Raw genomic sequence first — 22199 nt, 5'->3', positions numbered from 1 at the left:
TTGCTTGCTGTTATCTCCTTTGTTCTCCTCACAGAGTTAGCTGTTCCACGCTAACTATGCTATGACTCCTGTTGGTTGAAAAATCAGCTGGCCTTGTGTCATAGCTGCTGATTCTGAAGAGAATTTGGTTCACTCACAGTTAATCCGAAGCAGGTCGCTGCTGTGGAGGAGAAGAGTGTTTTCAGGCTGCTGTGAGGGGAGCGTGTCTATGTTCCCACAGCGCTAACCCTAACCCTATATTAAATTTCTATACTAAAATTTCTGTGGAAAAAAAAGTTCTAAGAAATGTGGGAACATAGGGCTGACCCCGCTGTGAGCAGGCCGGCGAGAGAGCTGGTTTCTCAGGTAGCAGAGCTGACCTGGGCTGGGGCCTTGTTGCCCTTTGAAGAGCCGAGAGGAGAGAGCAAGAGCTTCTCTCCAGAGCAAGCCAAGAAGGGAAGAGAGAGAAGAGGTCCAGAGATCTGGTTTTGTTTGGTGACACCCTTGGGGATCACATGTCACATGCTGACCCACACTGGCTGGCCAGTGTGGGTCCGTGGGGGGAAAGGTCGTCCCCAGGTGTGAACGGTGAGGAACTGTGGAGTGTGAGTTCCTTTGTCCAGTGGAGCAAAGAAACATCTGGTCTCTTGAATGATGAGTCCCAACACCAGGTACCAGACATACCTGGCCTTTGGAGTTGTTACCTGACTATGGAACTAGGGAAGCCCGCAGACTTAGGTGTTCTTTTACTCATATAACACAGACACACAAGCAGAATAACAGCCACTACAGAGTAGCTGCCTCAGGAGAACAGGACGACACCCATCAGTGGCAGACAGGGGGGCAGAGGACAGGGAAGAATGACAGAAAGAAAGTGTGTAGCTGGCCCAAGTGGCTGAAAGAGAAGGCTTAAAGGACACTGAGATGAGAGTCACAGTTTATTTAGCTGGGAGACTGAAACTGCAGAATAGGGATGAGTGGAGAGCAGGAAAGGGATTAAAAGTCTATCGACCGGTCTTGCCTCTTACATTATATGAAGCCATGTTTAATTCAGACCAATACTATGCAAAGGCAGAGATGAGATTAAGCCAGAGGAGGTGAGGAGGGAAGGAGGAAGAAGAGGAAGAGGGAGGCAGAAGAAATGCCAAAATAAGATGATCTTGTTGCAGTTTGTAGATGTGTTGCTTCCTACATGGTCTGAATTTATCAAAAAGTATACTTGGGAAGTTAATAAAATGTACATCTATGATTATAATGATGTATTTAATTGCATAAAGTCAGCATTTACTTTATGTTATTTTATTTTACCAGTAATAGTCAATTATAAATATTCTAGGTTGAAAATAAAACATTAGAACTATTTAAAAATAGAAAATTCCTGGAGAAATTTTGAATGTGTCTGCTGCTTGGTGCACAAGCTGCTTGGCTTTCAGATGACAGGACGGAGCACAGCATGTAGCCAGACACCACATGTGATGGTGGCATACCTGAGGCATGGCTGGTGATACTACTATTTGTGTTTGTATGTGTGTTGGTAGAAACTATTTAACTTTTGTACCACAGAACCTCCAGTTAGCTCATCTTACCTAGTTACTTATTTTGAAAGAGAATAGCCACAATGTGGAGATGGTGTTTATATGTGTCTGTCAGTGTGTGTGTGTGTGTGTGTGTGTGTGAGAGAGAGAGAGAGAGAGAGAGAGAGAGAGAAAGAGTTTTGTGTGTGTAGCAGTAGAGCTGGACTACCAGAGAGCCTTGTTTGACCTGGTTGAGACTCTCTGGTAAATATCCATAAGGTGGAGATGGTGTTTGTGTGTCTGTAAATGTATGTGTGTGCAAGGTAGTAGGAAATGCCTAAGCTTAGCCTACAAACAACCACAAACACATTCACTCTGTCTCCCTAGGCAGACAACAGCTGCCAAGCAAGATGAAACCTTTCATCAAAAATCTAATAACAGAAGGAAAACTATGAGTCTTATTTAAAGAATTTCTTCACTTCCAGCATCCCTAGGATTCAATAAAGACAAGGATATCTTATATGTGTATCTACTGTTTACAGTTGAGGTTTTATCACTGTTTAAAAGCTCCCCTCAACTCTTATTTTGGCAGACTCAGTTTAACATGAGCGTCTATGAGAGGTTTGGACAGCCCTCTCTGGGGGGATTTCTTCAAAAACTGTAAAAGATATCAGAATGAGACCAACACTGGATGATAAAGGGCACGTTTCTCTATGTTTTCGTAAATAAATGAACTATGAAGGTTGGAAAGTGTGGGATTTAAAAGTTCACTGAACTCACTGTTGTGTTGATGAAACCAGTTTTCAAAAGTTTTGACATGGAGCATGATCCTGCTGGAAGGAGCCATCAGAAGATGATCAACTTTGGTCATGAACGGATGAACATTCAGACCATGATTGATTGGTATTAGGAAGAAAATGTCCCCCACACCATCACACCAGCAGCAGCAGCAGCCTGGACTGTCAACACAAGGCAGGTTGGGTCCATGGATTCATGCTGTTGATGCCAAATTCTGACCCTTCCATCTGCTGCCTCAACAGAAAGACCAAGCTACATTTTCGACTGCAGCGTCAGATTTCTCTGATGCTTTTCTGCTCACCATAGTTGTGAAGAGTGGTTATATGAGTGACTGTAGTTTTATTGTCACCTACAACCAGTCTGGCCGTTCTCCTCTGACCTCTCTCATCAACAAGAACGGTTGCTTACTGGATGTTTTGCATTCTGATGTTTGATGTGAACATTAACTAAAGCTTCTGACCTGTATCTGCGTGATGTTATATATCATCATATGATATGATACCATATGATTGGCCGATTGGATAATGCCATGAATAAAGTGCTCATTGATTATTTTGCTATGTATTTAAATGTATTATAAATCAATAACAGAATATATCATGTGTAAGTTGTAACTGCAGAACATGAATTCCTTATATTGAAAGATGTTTGTGTTCATATGGTGATCCACATCCTGTGCTGACAAGATATTACCTCCTCTGCACAATATGGATCTTGTGTGGAAAAGATAATTATTTCTGTGCACATACAAAACACTGACACTAAGGGTTCCATACTGCACAGTTGTTGATCCTTAAATCTATTCATTTTCTTTCTGATACATTTTATTTACAGACAGAAGTATTCAGACAATTAGACATGTTTCATTCTTCAGGCTCTGTGCTTCACACAGCCACGTCTCAGCTGTAACTTGAGTAGAAAGAACTGTGTGGTAGATGTAGCCCTATTAACACACAGTGCACAGAGTGTAGGGGTTCAAAAGTAATTGGACATATACACATGAAGGTCCACTAAGGTCTACAGACCAGTGCCGTCTGACTGTCCCGAGATCTAAGCTTTAAAACCGAAGGTGACTGTGCCTTTGCAGTTGGGCCCCCACCCTCTGGAACCGTCTTCCCTTAGTTATAAAAAACGCTGACAGGTCGACATTTTTAGGAGCTCGAATTTATCTTATAATGCACTTCATCTTTGTTTTTTATTATTTTCTTGTTTTCTTGTTTTTATATTGATATCTCCTGTTTTAACTATATAATTTTCTTAAATATTTCCACCGTTCACCACCTTGTCAAATCTTAATATTTAATGATTCATGGAAAACCCCTTTGCAGTCAATGACTACCTTAAAGTGATAGTTCAGGTTTTTTGACGTGGGGTTATGTGAGGTACTGATCTATAGTCAGTGTATCACCTGCAGGAAATTCAGAATGACACGCTGCCAATTTAAAGAAGCAGCAGGAGCACTGGAACAGAAGCTGAGTGATGAGCTGCTGTGGACGGCGTCAGCAGAAAAAAACTGTTTTAGCCACTTTGAAAAATACCCAGAGAAAAAAAGCTAATATCAGTTTAAGTGTTGATTTATTTTAAATATTTTCACCTCTTATCTTCCCGTCAAAAAGCCCTTTACTTTGGAACTACAGTTGAACTGTTGAACTACCATATTCTTATGCACCAGCGCACCTACGATGCACATTGTATTGCTCCGTAGATCAGCTGTTTGAGTCAGACATAGCTAAGCGTAGGTGAGCTTGTAAGAATATGTTTTTAAGTGGTTGAGAACTTTTTTCTTTGCTGACCCCATCCAGAGCAGCTGATCATTCAGCTTTGTACTGATGCTCCTGCTGCTTCTCTAAACTGGGAGATGATCTGAATCTACTGCAGGTGATACACTGACTATAGATAAGTACCTCACAGAACCCCACATCAAATAGCCCCAACTATCACTGTAAGTCTTCAGGCTATAGACATCACCAGACACGGGATGCTTCACTGTGGTCACCCTGAGCTCTGGCTTGTTGTGGCGTCTCTCTGCCTTCAGTCTGGTCTTCAGCCGGTGGAATGCAGATTTAGATCAGATAACTGACTCAGTCAGTCAAGGATATTCCACCTCTTCATCCTTAAAAGCTCTTTGATTGCTTTGGTCGATGAAATGTTGCCCAGTGAGTTTGGATAAACTTGGCTGAATCTGATCCCACAGAATGCTCCTTATATCTCTGCATTCACTGTGCTGCTTCCATCAGCAGTGAGATCAATAAAGGCCATTCCTCTGGCAGCCATACATGCCCAAGCTCAAAGAGGAGCACCACCATGTTTGACAGCTATGCTTTCTCCTCTCTTTCCTCTTTCCATAACGTTGATTTTTGTTTTATCAGTTCACAGAACGTTGTTACTGAACTCTACCACTGTCTTTTTTAATGAAGAACTGCCTGGCCTTTCTGTATTTGACGTTTACCAGCGGTTTGAATCTTGAGCTGAATCCTCTCAGGTTAGGGTCATTGATCATTGACAAGGACACATGTACACTTACATCCTGGGGAGCACTCTTTTTACAGTTTTACAGGGTGTTTCCTCTACCATGCAAATGATTTTTCAATTTTTTGCAAGACTTTGAAACGATACACATTATCCCAAGCATTAGTCAAGTGTCTGATTACTTTTGAATCCTTGCAACTATGTGTTAAAAGGGATACATTTCACACACAGTTATTTCAATATAGACGTAAACCTACACTTGGTATCCATTATTTTATTTCAAACTGAAAGTCCTGAAACACTTTGTATGAAGAACAAAAAATGTGTAATTGTCAAAATACTTGCCGTGTAAATAAAATGATAGGAAATTAGCAGGAAGTTATACAGTGTATATTCAGGACATAGTAAAGCTAAGGGTAGGCTATCTGTAGTCCCTTTTCCCTCCATTCATTTATATTTACTTATATTTGTATACTTTATTTTGTTATTGTATAATTTAGCCTTTTTATTTCATCATTTGTTCCCTACCTCACGGCCTTTGGGATTTATGTGAAGTGAATGCTATGACACTGCAAGTTAACTTTGGTGTTGATAGAGTGTTCTATCAGACTTTCTGTCTTAAATTGTAGGGGAAAATGGAATAGTGAAGAACGTCTGCTGGAAACAAAGAGAAGACGCCAGCACAAATATACGAAGGGAATGTAGGACCATTTTGGCAAACGCAAGGTAAGTAGATGCATTTCATCAATGTTAAAGTAACATCTGATCAACAGTGTATTTAGAGATGGCAACTTACAATAAAGCAACTATGGCAACACCAATGAAAAACTAAACCATTCTGAATGACCAACGCTGTGTTGTTGAGTTATTCAAAAGGAGTTCTCAGAGGGTGTGTGCATGCATCTGTCTCTGTGCTGACCTTAAAAGAACATGCTTAACCAACTAAAGAGATCTCTGGAGCTCTCTTAAGTTTCCAAACATTTTTGAGTTTTATATATAATAAAAAGCTTTTACTCCTACATTTGTGAGCAAAAGGGATTTTTTTTTTTTTTTAAATTCACTTTAAGCTGTTTGAAATATACAAGTGCTTTCCGCTTTTTCATTTTCATTTCTTATTCCTTTCACTGTCGTTTTATTGGACCCCTCTGAGAATTTGAATTAGCCACATACCACTCCAAAAACCTCTTTGACAAGCACCCATCATGTCACCCTGTGATTATCCTTTCACGATTATAGCAACCATGGCTCTGGAAATAGCTACTATTTGAAATTTCCAGAAATATCTTCAGCTCAGTGCAGCTGTAATAATAATCCTAACCCTTACCACAAAAGGTCCACTGGTACATATTCTGTTTTTCTTTGCAGATATTTCTTTATGTAATTACATTCTCCTCGAGGCACAGAGAGTTGTGTTTTGATGAAGGAGAGAGAGCACAGATCAGTCCTTCACAGACAACCTTGTATTGACTTAACAATGGACTCAGTTCCAGACGGCGCAGAATGTCAGTCACTGACAGTATCGTTTCATGAGGCTGTTGGCAGACTGCAAATCCTCTAGTTAAATAAAGGTGGGATGCATTACAGTATTCTGGAAAATTAATTGAGATGCACAAACAGCACAGGACCAAAGTAAATTGCTTGATTGTGAATAGACACATAGATCAATGTAAAACATTTGATCCAGGCTTAGTAAAATTAAGAGTTAGACAGATATACTGTATACTCTCAGTTGTCAGTTTAGCTAAATAAAAGTAGTGCAGTCTAATCCATCAGTCGTGCAATAAATCCTCCTTCATGAAGGTTATAATGTTCAGTTTTTGCTGAAATTGTGTTAAACTGGTGTTGATTCAACTGAGTGATCATTCTTTCTGACAGATGCACTAAAAAAGTGACAGACTGGATGGGAAGCATTTATGAACTGCCAGTTTTAGTTCTCTTCACAGATGTTTTATGGGGTTCAAGTCTGGGCTTTGGTTGGGCCACTCCGAAACCACTCCAGCGTTGTCTTGGCTGTCTGTTTCAGGTCATTGTGAACTGCTGCCCCAGTCTCAGGTCTCCTGGACTCCGGAGCAGGTTTTCTTCAATGATTTGACTGCATTCATCCTTCCCTCAGCTCAGACCAGTCTCCCTGTCTCTGCCGCTGAGAGTCACCCATATAGCACGATGCTGCTACCACCATGCTTCACATTAGAGATGGTACTAGCCAGGTAATGAGCAGTGCCTGGTATTTGCCATAGTGTGTGACGTTCTGCCCAAAGGTGTCATGGTTAGGCAGGATCTCTCAGACCAACAAGGGACAAAGAAGAAACTCAAGGAAAGGGACAAAGCCAGAGGGAAACAGTAGGGATGAGTGTGAGTGGCTTCCGTTTTCACCTCTCACCTCACCTGCACACCTGTTACTCATCAGCCCACCAACTACACCTGACACAGCAGCATATCAGCCCCAGTCCTTCACTCCAGTCTCCACCAGATCGTTCAGGGTTTCTACTTGGTGACAATACGACCAAGTATCCTGGTATTTCCTTGTGACTCTTCTTAGTGACCTGTGTTGTGTTTCCCTGCTTAATCCTGTGTCTGTCTGTGCTTCAGATTACCATCTCCAGACTTCCTGGTTTTCCCACAACGCTCAACCTCTGTCCATCTCCTTTACCAAGCTCCAGCTCGGACCTCTACTGCCCTAATACCTGCCCTGGCTCAATCAACAACTCCTGCAACCCGAACAACCACAAGTTGTTTTTTTCATCCCTCTGAAACAACCCATACCAGTTTCTCTTGAAATAGAGCCCCTACGGCGGCAGGCTCACCTGCCTGTAATGCGACCTGGCTGTCATGGTTACAATAATAAACAAGCGGACTGTACTGACAGTAGTGTACCTGCCTTTGTTGCTATGGTTATTATAATAACAGTCTATAATAACACTCCACCATTTTCTCTGCAGCAGTATTTGCAGAAATTCAGGCCCACACCAAAGACTATGCTTATGTGGTGGACAGAGATATTAACTCTAAGTCTGGCAACATGGTTAGTAATCTAGTTGAATGTGACCATGAAATAGTTCACAGTCTTATAGATAAAACAAAGTGACCAGAGATAATGATCTTCTAGGTGCTAACCTACACACAGATTCTCATTCATCAGGAGAAATGGATATCTGAAATTGATTTGATATTCACAAATAGGTCACAAATTTAGATGCGAATCCAGACATCCCTACTAATCCTGCTCCTGGGTCCACTGACCTTTTCTTTCCTGAGCAATGCAACACTGTTGTCACATTGAGCACATGATTTATTCTCATATGATGAAGCAACCTGGTAAATCTTTTTGCAAGACACCTGAACTGTATCAACATATTAATGAAGAGCTATTTGCCTCCAGGCCTGTTATCCTTAAAGCGGCAGTCGTCAGCCCCAGTGAACATTCTGACTTTATAGCAAAACATTTTTCTAATATGTTGTATGATTGCACAGTCCAAAGCCAATTAGTCTCGACTCCTGCTTCATACATTGATTTGCCTTCCGGCTCAGAAACACTCCCACCTCAATGGCAATATGTAATGGACTGCAATTAGCAAAAACTTTTGTGGGAGTCCATTGACTGGAAAGAGGAGAATTTAACCACAGACAGTCCACATTTATGTGAAGCAGTTGTGTAATCCACCAGCTGATCATGATGAAAACTCACTAAGTATGGGGGAGTATAGCATGAGTGTACCTCTATTATATGAGCCCATCGCAGCACAGGAGATAAGACATGTAATCAAAAAACATCAGGAGAAGGAGCCAGAGCAGATGGAATGAGGCCAGGTGTGTCCGCATCATGGTAAACATTCTTCTCAAAGCTTTCTTTAAATTTTGTTTTGTATGGAGCTATCCTCTGTGCTTGACCTCTCCTAGCGCTTCTGACCATATTAATTACTGTGGAATAAGTGTGATTAACAGTATTGCAAAATGAGGTTTACATTTTAAATAATAGGCACACCTTCTGGTACAGACCAGAGACTGGTTTCAATACGTTCTGAGACTGTTTATGGATTGGTAACAATGCAGCCAGAAACTCAGGGGAAAGGACCCAAACACACACACACAATGGCAGGCTGATGCAGTGAATGAAAACAGGCTTACAGACAGATGGGTGGATGAACAGTCCGGTGAGTCGTACAGCAGGCAGGCAAATGAGCGGTAACAAACGGGATACAGCTCACAAGACACACAAGGGCTCGTACACAGGAACTACAGCAACATAGAGGAACTCACAAAGAGTGAGGGGAACAGAGGCAATAGGTGGAGCTGGGGGGTCTTAGGCAAACAACCCGAGGGCTGGAAGACCACAAGCGCTGTAAACACTGTGTGCAGCACGGGAACTCTGAGTGGATGGCTGGATGAACAGACCGGCGAGAAGTAGAGCGGGCAGGCAAATGAGCAGGAAAAGACACCTGGATACAGAACACGAGGGATCACACACAGGTCAAGAACAAACTGAAAGGGAAGACACTCAGGAACCTCCACAGATGAAGTGGCCAAGAGTGAGGGAAACACAGACACTAAATACACAAAGGAAGGCTGGGGGAAGGCAATCAAAACACATGAGGGCAGTAAAACAACCAACAGGCTCAAGGTAAGTCATTAGAAAATAAAACAGGAAATAACTACAGAGTCCAAGTGAAAAATCACAGAGACACGCAGATCATGACAAGGTTATTTTGAGAAAGAAAATTCAATTGTATGATGCATATATAGACTTCTCTAAAGTACAGAGATGAAATGCTTCAAATTCCACCATAGTAATGTCCACAATCGGCATGTAACAAGCTAAAACCATCACATAAGGCTAAGGTTAGAAACTAACTAGCATTAGTTAGCTAAACTGCAACATAAGGCTAAGGTTAGAAACTAACTAGCATTAGTTAGCTAAACTGCAACATAAGGCTAAGGTTAGAAACTAACTAGCATTAGTTAGCTAAACTGCAACATAAGTATAAGGTTAGAAACTAACTAGCATTAGTTAGCTAAACTGCAACATAAGTATAAGGTTAGAAACTAACTAACATTAGTTAGCTAAACTGCAACATAAGGCTAAAGTTAGAAACTAGCTAACATTAGCGTCCATCCATATTTACTTGGCACAGTCTAAATCAGAAACTAACAAACAAGCTAGAATTTAGAATCATACACCACCTGAGCAGTGTCTGTGCACGTGTGGAATGAAAAACATGTACTTTCATGAGATCCAAGTAAAGTTTGCGTCAAATGATCAGTTCATTTCTTATGTTGCATACTTCCCAAAAAGTCATCATGTTGTATTGTTAATGGAATATTGTGGATTCAAAGTTTAGTATCACTGTGTCACTTAAAACAAGCAACCACATCTATTCTCTCTCTGCCACCTTGGCCAATCACCTACCTGCACATATAATGTTAGTGTGGACAGCAGAACTGTAAATTGGTTCATTTTCCACTCCCTCAACCATTCATGATGCTGGAATTGGTCATTGTGTGAACAATATTGTTTTGAAAGTGGTGCTTGCAGCAGGTAAAAGCTAACAGCCCCACGGGTTAGCATTTTAATGTGTTAACACTTGAAGCGATGAAGATCATTTACTATATTTCATAATATCACGACTGACTGCACATGACATAACATATGTAGAAGATGGTAAAATATGTGGCAGTGTATCTATGAAAGAAAAAACACAGGTCAAAACTATTATAATGTTTGCTCCTTCTGCGTACAATGTTAATTGTAGCAATAAGAACAGTGTTGTGGGGAGAGTTCTTCTATAGGCCTGTGACACATTGGAAACAGTATTCATATTGTGGGAACATTAAAATATTTTCTGTTTTTGGAAGGAGTGTGGTTTCACAGTGATAGCTGCAGGGAGAAATGCCAGTTGTCTATCTAATTGGCAGTAGTATTTTGTTTATGCAGATGGAGGCTCACTGTGACAACTGATGCATGACAGTTGCTACATGAAACATTATTAATCTAAAATAAATTCAGTCTTCTGTTCAGTCACTCATTTCCACAAATTTGTTACAGGCGGAGTGTACATATCTGAGGGTCAAGTAATATGTTAAAATTCATATTTTTGTGATTGACAGCTACTGTAAACGCTGCTGTTGCACGTGTTCAGCACTTCAATTAGATCTGAAGAAAACAATCTCGTACTGTTTTGACTACATACAACCACGTGTGCTCAAAATACACTTTAGTAGCCAAGCTTACACACTGGTTGAGGTGTCAAATAACAAGCTCTATTGTGTTTCCTGTCAATACAAATCACTTTATCGTTGTGATAGTTTACCTATTTGATCTTTATAGAAAATAAGCTTTGATGGAAAAAAATCAATCATCCATTCATACTATATTATGGCATGAAGTCTGATGAAAACACATGATCTTCAGCCTGAAATGATTTTGCAGACACAGTCTCAAAAATGGTAAATGATAAGAACTGTATACCAGGCACACCAGAACCAAAGGCGAACCAACTTCTCAACCACAAGGCCTTTGATGAAAAGGACTTAGACCTTGAGGGCAGTGGATTTTGAGTTATTAATAAATTATTTTAAACCTGACTCATGAGTGTTGAAGTGATATCTACAACGACTTGTCACAGATAAGAATTCTAAATTTTGAATTTCCTAGATTCACTGCGATGTACCATGCAATATGAACAAAGAAATGCCAAGCTTCAAAAAACAAAAATACCATTGTGCTGGATTCTAATAACGTTTCCATTGGGTTCTACTAGCATTTTAGAGTTCATTTGGAACCACTAGTATTACCAGAAGCTTCAGCTCATGTGAGTGTATTGAGGAGCATATTAATAGCATTTTGACATTGTTCTTATCTCATGAAGTTTCATGAGTGAACATGATCAATACCACTGGTGCTTTATTGGAATCCCGATAAACTTTGATAAATATTTAGGTGAAAATTTTGATGACATACAGGGTGTCAGTTAATTTTAATCACATATTTCAGAGCATGTCTGTAGACATATAACTTGCCTAATTTATTAGCTTGATCGATTTAGTCTTTGATGAAATAAGTTTTTAATAAGCTATTTTGTATTGGCCCAATCTAGGTAATTTAAGGTGCTGTAGCGTGAACACCATAATTTAGAATTTACTCTCGTTGAAATGGGGCGCCAGTCCTCAGGGAGGACAACAATGAATTACTTCATTGATTAATCTGATCGCTCTCATATCAGAAGCCATGACTTCTCCATTCCATGGATCTCCAGTCTCTACGTCAAAAGAACACAACAGGACGACAACTGGGTGTAAATAAATTAGTTTATTAACTAAACTACTATCTACAGAGTAGCGGGTTGATGCAAAATAAACTCTAATGCTCTTCACTTTGGCTGGATAACTTTAGAGGAAACTGACGTTGGCCAGATGACTCTAAACTGGCAAAAATCTTCAAAAATTTAAACGTGATAATATTTAAAAAATTACAAAATTACTCTGAGGCACTTCTGTTGTCTTAGTTCAGTTGGTCTTGACTTGACTTAAAGAAATAAAAGAATAAAAGATCACGCATGTAGACAAAAAGAATGTTACATGGGGCACATGGCAAAGACAGAATAAAGGATGCGGACAAAACAATCAAGTAAAAAAATGGCCATGGCTAAAGCCTGTGGCTAAGAGCCATGAGTTTTTGTGGCTAGGAACTTAGAGCTAAAGCCTGGAGCTACAGAGCAATGTGTGAATTGATCACAACTGTTTTATCCCCTGGAGGTTGGCGCATGTTTCAGTGTTTCAACTTGGAGAAGAGAATCATTTTCCACTGAACTTTTTATAGTTTAATTCTAGAGTTTACCTATAAACTCGCACATCCATCTTCCACCATGACCATAAAACATTAAATGAAACAACATATAAACCTAATGGTACTAATAATGACAGACAGGAGTAATACAAGTGTTGATTTCATATCACATTCTTCAAACCTGGAATTAATCATAATACAAGTGGTTAACTGATCAAACAACAATATAAACATTTTTTAAAGCGAATAGTCTATAAATGTGGATTACACAGCAGTTCTTTGACTGTAATAATAATAATATGCACATTCTGGATGTCATGTAGTGTGTGTTACCTCGTGTGAAGGATGCTGACAGTATGGTCACATGAAGGACATTGTCTTAAAATCTACATGTTACATTTCAAACATTCTATAGGATAGAAGTTTGGGATTAAACTATTGCATAGAATCATCTCATGAGTTACAGAACAGTTAGATATTTCATTATATATTCTTCCTCAGATCTGTGTCTGTGAAGAGAGTTCTGCTGGTCACTACCCAGGATTTGAATGTCCTTTTGATGTTACTTTTCCTATATAAGAAACAACAATCGGTCCTCTGAAGCTGACCCTTTGACCCTTGGTCTGGTTGAGTGTCTCTCTGACAACAGCATGGTCTGTTTGTGAGAGAAGGGTCCTTTGTCTCTTTTGTTTCCTATCAATTTGATAGTTTGATGGTGGGAAGAGTAACAAAGTGTCAATTTTTCAGTCTTTTTTAGAGGCTTGTGACTGATGTCAGGCCAGGTATGTCCACTACAGTGCTGATAGAGTCATTCTGAACCCATGCGGGAACTGAATTTTATTTTTCATGGGCCCACACTATTACCTCATGCCTGCACATTAAGCTGTAATTATGGACAAAGTAGGAAGTGACACAAAATTCTGAGCTGAAAATTGGTGAAACGTTCAGGGATGACCAAAGTCAGTTTCATCCTCTGGAGATCATGAGGATGACCCACGGTGGACCTGCTTGTGTGGCTAAATAAACTTCTGCTAATTTAATGCAAGTGGACACATCAATAAAAGGCCCCATATGAGCCCTATGGATTGGTTTCACCACACAAAACAGAGCATTTCCATGGAGAAGTTCATTGATATGCTCCTTGTAAATTATGAGTCCATTAATGACTCAAATATTGCTTTGATTTGATTGTGTCGGGAGCCAGTATGGTGCTGCAGCCTGCAGTGGTTAGTGTGACTGCTTTCTCTGTGGAAGGTGATGGAGTACATCTTACCTGAGACATGCCAAAGAAAGAAATTGTGGCCACTGATGGATTAAGTTTTTCTGGGTGCAGTGGTGTCTGGCTGCTCACTGGCTTAAATCAATCTGCTTGTTCGGTCTCTGTCAAATTGATCATCTGAAAATGCAAACAGCTTTCTCCTGAGCACTAAATTGCTATTAAATCACAAGCACAGTAATGTCTAAGACCTATTTCTGTTTTCAGAAGCATGCTGTTTAAATGTATTGGATAAACTCTCCAGATAAGCATGGACAATCTCAGGCTTTTTTCATAGCTGTAAACAATTACATTTCAGGCAAATTTGAAATTCTTTCTTTTCTGCCATTTGGCCGTCCATCAAGATGTTTGATTAAACTGGACAACACAAACAGACCACAGCTGCAGAACAATAACATTCATCATGTTCATCATCCTCTTTTTCTGGGGATTTGTTGGTCAAGTCATAATACAATTGCATTTGAAAATACACTTGGTGTATCATGTGATTTCATATGTTAACAAAACATAATTGTCAGATCAGGGTGACATACTTGTGATTCCTTCCAGCTAGCATAAAATGACCTGTTTCACCAAGCTAACCTAACTCTGGGTGTCAGTGTTATGTTGTTGTTATCTCTACCAACAGTTGTTCTCACCTTCACTATGTTCTGCATCATACTGTAAAAGAAGGGAAAATGTTGTCATATAAAATTAGCTGACAATTACATACAGTTCGACATATGTTACACACATTTACTGCTAATGGGAACTAAATGAAAAGAAACATGTTAAGTGTTGCTGTTTACAGTAGAGTTCATTTACATGTTTTTTTTCAGTCCATGGTGATTTAAACACACACACACGTACACACACACACACACACACACACACACACACACACACACACTTTGTCCCTTCTTCCTTTGCAACCCTGTCTCCTCAAAATGCCACACAGTAAGCTTATACAAAAGTCAGTCATTACCAACCACGACTGTGGGACAGGTATTGTTTTCACCTTGTGAGTGCAGGACCTACCACAGAGCAATTCACTCACACATTTTGTCACAAATGTGCAAAATACACACAACTTATGAGTTGTTGGGATCAAAATATCGCGAACAAAGATGGGTGTGGTTCAAGCAAGGGTGCTGGAAGTCAGGGGGCTGGATATAAAGAAGGGGCCATTGGCCCACCACTTTACACCCCTGGTCCACATTAATTTTAAGTCACAGCTACATCCACACTACTTCATTTTAATTTTCCTCCTGGCGTCCATGTGACTCCAGAGTTTTCATGCTGCTATGACTGAAAGGCTGCTGGACCTGATTTATTTTGAAAACTCTGGGGTTGTGTTTTATTTTGAAAACTCTGGGGTTGTGTTTTATTTTGAAAACTCTGGGGTTGTGTTTCATTTTGAAAACTCTGGGGTTGTGTTTTATTTTGAAAACTCTGGGGTTGTGTTGTAGTCTGGACAGACAGAAACTGAGACCTTTTAAAACAATGACATCACACCCATGGTCTCTCCTGATTGGCTCTCATCAGCCTGGACTACCAGTGGTGAAAACAACATGTTAATGAGTTTCAGTGTTACTGACCTTGTTGTCTTTGCTAGCAGCTGTTGTTCACTTACATCCCCTATTTTAATGCTACAACTGTCTTTGCTGTTCCTCCTTCAGAGGATTTATTGTAACTAACCAACTGCAGAGGAGACAATCTACTTCCTGTTTATGTCAGTGGTCATGTATGTGTGTTTTCCAGTGTTAGTTTTTGTTTTAAAATAAAAATGTAGTTGTGTGGACGTAGCTGCAGATCACTGTATCCCAGCTTCAATCATTTCCATCCACTCTAAGAGATTAAGTAAAACTACAGACTATCTTGCAATGGGATCACACCAGCCACGACACCTGTAATTAATTAATAACTTAAATTAATCAATTACCATTGACTAAAAAAACCTTCTGGTTCATCCTCCTGGGAGCTTCTGTCAATCTCTCTTCCAGGTTTGCATCTTTCTCCCAATGGCAATGAGGATCCATCCCACATTTCATGTCTCCCGTGTTTTTATTTACCTATATAAATATGAAGGCAAGGGATACTGCATGACACATGGGTGTCAGGCTACAGCAGCATGAGGAAGGGATGATGACATCATCACAAAGGCAGAATATGGTTTATTGCCAGGTAGGTTTTTACTTACAAGATATTCGGCTTGGTGTTTGGTGCAGTATCCAATAAACATATTAACAGGAAATAACAATAAAAAGGTAAAGATAAACACACATAGATACACATATTCAAAAAATAAAACTATGAAAAAGAAATATGTACAAAGGTATTTACAAAACTCCTGCTGAGCAGGATGTGCAAAAGATCACAGTATAGACAACATGTGTTCTGTGCAGGGATAATACTCTGAGGTGTTACTGTAATGTGGTTGTTGATGGCACGGCTAGTTGGTTAGCATACTCATTTCAGTAGATATCTCATGAAGGTCTTGGTCATGACATCATCAATGTGGCTCCTTAACATATTGATAGTGTTAGTTCATTTTTTGAACATTTTGAACTAAAATGTTACACATTACACCTTTAATGAAGGTGAACTGTTTTGAACTTTTGAGTTGTGCAATCGAGTCCTCCTCAACCTGATCTGTGACACTGAAGAGCCAGATATTTTTCTCAGGTGTGGTGGAGAACAAACCAAAGCTAAAAGGAGAGTGACTATTTGATGCATTCATAAGGTAGACACAAACACAACTATAAATCAGTGCTTACATTGTTAAGTGTATCCTGGATTTGTAAATTAAAAATGGTTTGCTAACATGTTAGCCATAACAGCTTTATAAGATAGCCTAATAAGTCCTGTGTGTCTGTTAGTTTGTTTTCTGAGTTCTTCTGAGCAGTATTTCATCTTTCATTCCATTTAGTCCTATATAAACAAATTCACAAGAATTCACAACATGAATACTCTAAAGAGGTTGGCGTCTCTACAATGTCTGAGGGGATCGATCCTGTCATGGGGAAGCAGAGGGTTTAGCAGAGGAATGCCAGGTGGGTGTATGCACCATCTGTGGTCATGGCGACCAAAGGTTAGCACAAAGGGTCTCTACATTCACAGGGCTTCTCCAGTCCTCAGTGAGGAGCCAAAGCAGCTGATTGCAGCAGGTCCTGGTAGTTGGTGTTCACCAGTGGCAAAGTTAATGAAGCTGGTGGATGTGGACCCATGCTGCAGGTGCGGTCACTCTGTGTAAGAAGCTGCACAGGACATTTTTAGTGACAGGGACAGAAGTCTATGGAGCAATCCACTGAATGAATGTCGGCCCACAGTGAGAGAGCAGGCAGCTCGTAGGGTGGACAGAAATAGGAGTAAATGAAGGCTCCTGAGTGCACGTGACTGACTGTGTATGCGAGGCTGATCCAAATATCAAGCCAGTCAACCCTCACACAAAGCTGTTTCAGTGGCAGAGCACAAGTGACTGCTTGCAACATTTGCTGCATAAGGTCTGATGATTAGATGCGTCCTGTGCAAGCACTCAGTCGGACATGTGCTTCCACTGAACTGCTGCTGAGAGTTATTCTGATCCACTTGCACTGTTGCCTTTTTGAAGCTCTCAACCCTCCTTTTTATATTTTCTTAGAGTGGCGTCTCAATGACTGTGCTCTAATTGCTGAAAACAGTTTTAATTAATTTTTGAAGATAATTCTTCTTTGCCGTTATTAGCCTAAATGATTTGAATGGGAGACTCAGCATGACAGATAGAAATCAACACGTTTTAAAGATGTTAACATTTTATATTAGACTGTGTTTTTTCAGAGAAGAGAAATTGCAGAACTATCTCTTGAAGTGTTTCTCTATTGCTCAGATGCATTATTAGAAACAAAGAGCCAGAAATTGGTATTTGAATTTGTATACACACACACACACACACACACAAAAATGCACTTAAGGTGTTTATGACAAAAAGCGCAGGTTTAGAAAAAAATTATTTAAAGAAACTATTGTAAACCAAGAACACTTAATGTGATCATCTTAACTGCAGTTGAAAAGAGATTTCTGAAATATAATAATAAAAAGCAGAGAGAGGCGTCGGAAACTGAATTTGGAAAAAGACAAATTTGATCAAATGTTTCATGCTGTGGAGTTCATTTAACCAACGTCTTTCCATATTGATCTCATAAAAATGTATAATCCCCGGCAGTGTTGTAATGAACTAGACACAGGAAAACCCTCATGGATGTAAAACTGGAAAATGTTTCAGCTTATGGACAGTGGTACAAAGTAGATCCACTCCCACTCAACCACAAGAGCTGTGGTGTGGTTCACTCACAGCACTCACTTGGAAAAAGGTCACTCACATCTGACACCAGAGACCATCTTTGAACAAAGACAGAAGTCAGTAGCTTATTACTCACTTCAGTCAGCTGATAAGAACTGAGCAAGCCCTAAACACAGACACTGCCCCTCCAGCTCAGATGAACAAGAGACGTTTCATTGCTCGGTTGCAGGGAATCAAGATGAAAGGGGAATGGCAGCTCTTGCAGGTGAATGCAGATGGCAGAGGGAAGCAGGTAGGGGGTTGAAGGCAGAGTGGTGAGTGGGGCTGGATGACTAACCTGCAGGGAAGCTGGCAGGTGAGGGAAACTGAGTCCTGGTGAAGAGGAGCTGGTTTGCAGCTGTGGCAGTGTAGCAAGGGGCGAGCAGGTAAGATGGAAGGAGACTACTGTCCTCCGGTAAAAAAAACGAGCCCACAGGTCATCTGTGCAGCAGGTTTTGTAGCTAGGCAACATCTAGTGGTCATAGTAATTATGACAGGAGCAAAGGGAAAAGTGCAGTGACGTAGACAAAGTCCAGGAGGAGGTTGTGGTAGATGGATGAATATGACACAGGAGATCGGTGTTCGATTCCCATGTGAAACCAGCTGTTTATATTGTAACCATGACAACAAAGACCATGTTTTAACTGCTAACCAAGTAGTTTTAGTGCCTAAATCTAACCAAGGCATGATCGTTATTATAGTAACCATGGTGACAAAGGTAGGTATGCCACTCTTGGTACAGTCCGTGTGTATGTCGCCCTAGGGGCGCTATTTCAGGAGACACTCCGTTGGGTCATATCAGAGAGCTGATGGAGGCAGTGATCCTGAAGTACAAGGAGACAAGGATTAGTTCTGAGAGTGCAAGTCAAGTCTCTAAGGAGCTCTTAGGCGTCAGCTAGCGTGTCAGATAGCATGTGCTAGCATGTGCTAGCTGACTGACTTGAACTCTCTGCACCTCTGGCATGTGGGTCACATTGCTCAGCCTTACCCAGCTCTCTAAGACAAGACGGGCTGCTGCCTCCTCCTGATTTCCCAAAAACATAGTTGAGCAGGGACTCAGGCAGGTCCTCCACATGCAGTCCAAGTGCAGTAATCTCTAGGACTTGATGGTCTCAGGTGCACTACAGGTGAAACTAACTTGTCTGCAGCCTGCAGTGCAGAGACTGGCAGAGAACCACCAAAGTGCAGGGCTCACACTTTTAAAGCAATTTCCCTTATTTCCTTTGAAAGTTCAGAGAACTCATTTTGTTTCTTTCCAGTTGCCTCAGACTTTTTCTTGGAAGGCTGCTCTTGTTTTCTGTTGGAACACTTAACACGAATGAGTCTTGTTTCTGATTGGCTGCTATTAATAATCAATAATGACACTTAATTTAAGTTTGAATGTCTGCATTTGCAACACTCATAAATATAATTTCTATTCATGTGGCTTTTTTTGTAGCCTTGGCAACTAATAATAATGATATTACAGTCAGTTACTGTCCAGTTAAATCAAATCTATTAATAATAATATCATAATATTATAATAATTAATCATTAAGAACTATATATGAATGAATAATCAATAATAATCATGATCCTAATTATAAACAGAATATTAATCAACATTATATAAGGTTGAGAATCACTTTTACTATTCTTGCTCAACTGTTTGAGTCTAAAGAGATCACAGTGATGATCAATCAAACAGAGGTATTCAGTACAAAAACAGTCCCTGAGATATCACAGGGCCAGTGTGTGGACCTGCACATAGTGCTTCAGTTTACATGTGAACCCCAGTCAGTTTCTCTGGACTTCACCTGCAAAACATCTTTCACATCAATAAACCTGCAGCAGTCCCTGGTTCACGAACAAACCCCTTTCACTCCAGGGTTTAATTTCACATAAACCTTCCTTGTTTTCAGTACTCAGTGTGTGATGCTCTGTCTAATTCATCTTCCATTTTGGTAGACTGCAGATATCATTTATCTCATGTCCATCATTTCAGACTGAGGTAATTTTAGAATGCCTTCATCATCCTGAGTGTCTCTGATGAGGCCTGAGCTCCGAGAGTGACTCTGTCCCACAAAGCTCTGGCACACTCAGTAATATTGTTTCATTTTACTGTACTGATTGTCATTATTAAGTTCTATGTAAAATTGATTTTTCAATATTTGAAAAATATCCTCCGGTCTAATCAAGTGCATCCACAGAGAATTCAATTTGGAAACTGAATTCCTGGAGTGAGAAAAAATCCCTCTTCAGAGAGGAAAAGTGAATAATTCAGAGCTCATTCTTTTGAACAAGCTGCCAATAAATTACTGGAGTCCAAAGTCAGAGAGACTTAACAGAGCACACACACACACACACACACACACACACACACACACACCCCCTATCATCAGACATGAGGGGCCGTGCAAGCTATAATTTACTCTCATCCTCTCACATTAGTACATTTTCTTCTCACATGTATGTAATTGGGGATTAATGAGTTGATTTGATGATGATGGAAATGTCATTCTAAGCTGCGGCTTCAACTGTGGTAGAACAAAACCAAGTCACTCTGAGTTCATCCTGTTTAACCCGTGTAACAATGTTTAAGTGATATTATTTGTTATGATCCTTGTGCAGATAATGATAATGACTACATCCAGTATTTATTTATTTTATTTACTTATTGCAGACCACTGGTAGAACTACACATTCCACCATTGGTAAGAATACCTTATCAAGGTTAATACACCCTTTATTATTAACGGTTAACTATGCTTTTTGCAGCTCCCCCATCTGGAAAGAGCACAACATGTCGTCAAACCTGATTAAATGTGAAAAAGGGTTCACATACATCACATACAATATTTAAGCAGTGGAGCACAAAACACACTTTAAAACAGCTCTTTAGATTTTCTTTACTTTCATCTCTCTCGGTCATGGCAGCCACATGGGACCACAAAAAGAACATTTCCTCCATGGTGAAAGAGACAAGTTGACATGTGCAAAACAGCAGTTATGTGTTGATGTTTTAGAAATATATCTTTTTTATTAAAACCTACTGTAGCGCTGTTTTTATATTAGGATTGCACCTTTTTGATAATGTGATAAGTGACACTTTATATAACATTTTATATCAAAATGTCTTTTACAACATTCAGTTTACCTCAGTATTGAAACATACTGTAAGTTTACTAATAGTTGTACTATTGAACGTTATCTTTGTGGCTACATGTGGCTGCCATTTACATGAGAGCGATTAAATATTAGATTTATACAGTGGGGTCCAAAAGTGGTCTCTGACAACATGTCGTGTTCATATCAGATGGATGAGCAGAAAAAAGCATAGTTAACGGTTAATAAATGCATAATAAAGGATTAACCTTAAAAAGGCATTGTTCTCACTTTAGATCTGGTAGTTGAAAAAAAGCATAGTTAACTGCTAATATGCATAATAAAGTATGTATCAATATTGATAAAGTAATCTTAATAATAAATAATAAACTCCATCAGTTTAACAGGAGTCGACTGCTGACAGGAGATCATGAGCAGAAATTGGACAGGAAGCCAACTGAGCACCAGGAGCAGATGTTTGGCCTGATGTTTGGCCGACTGAGGAACCAGTGTTGTGCATGAACGTGTTAAATGAATGGTGTTCATTGAACACGTTCATATTTGTTGTGAACGCTGAACTGAACGAATCAGTTTACAAATGATGACGGTGAGCGGCAGTTTTACGGCACGCCGCATGACGCCTTCATAGATACGGCCCAGTGGTGATGGCGGAACAGGCGGTCCAGACGCATCTACTACTGCTGAAGCCAGTTTGTTTTGAGCAGTTGAAGCACTTTTATGAACAAACAAGTGAAGAACCAGACAGATTATATTTTTATACAGATGTTAAATGTAACTCATGTCTGTGATTCTTCAGAAGCTCAGGATCTCATCATTTAGACCTGGACTACATTCTCCTCATTAGGGAGGAGATTGTGATCAACTGTATCAATTGCTTTTGAGAGGTGAGGTGAAAAGCACATTCTGTTTTATCCAGGGCAGAGACAATATTATCAATTACTGTAACCATAGCTGGTATTTTGCTGTAACCCAGGCGACTGC

Source organism: Seriola aureovittata, chromosome 7 (genome assembly GCF_021018895.1).
Source record: "Seriola aureovittata isolate HTS-2021-v1 ecotype China chromosome 7, ASM2101889v1, whole genome shotgun sequence".
Taxonomy (NCBI): Eukaryota; Metazoa; Chordata; class Actinopteri; order Carangiformes; family Carangidae; genus Seriola; species Seriola aureovittata.
Note: the sequence above shows the minus strand (reverse complement) of the source record.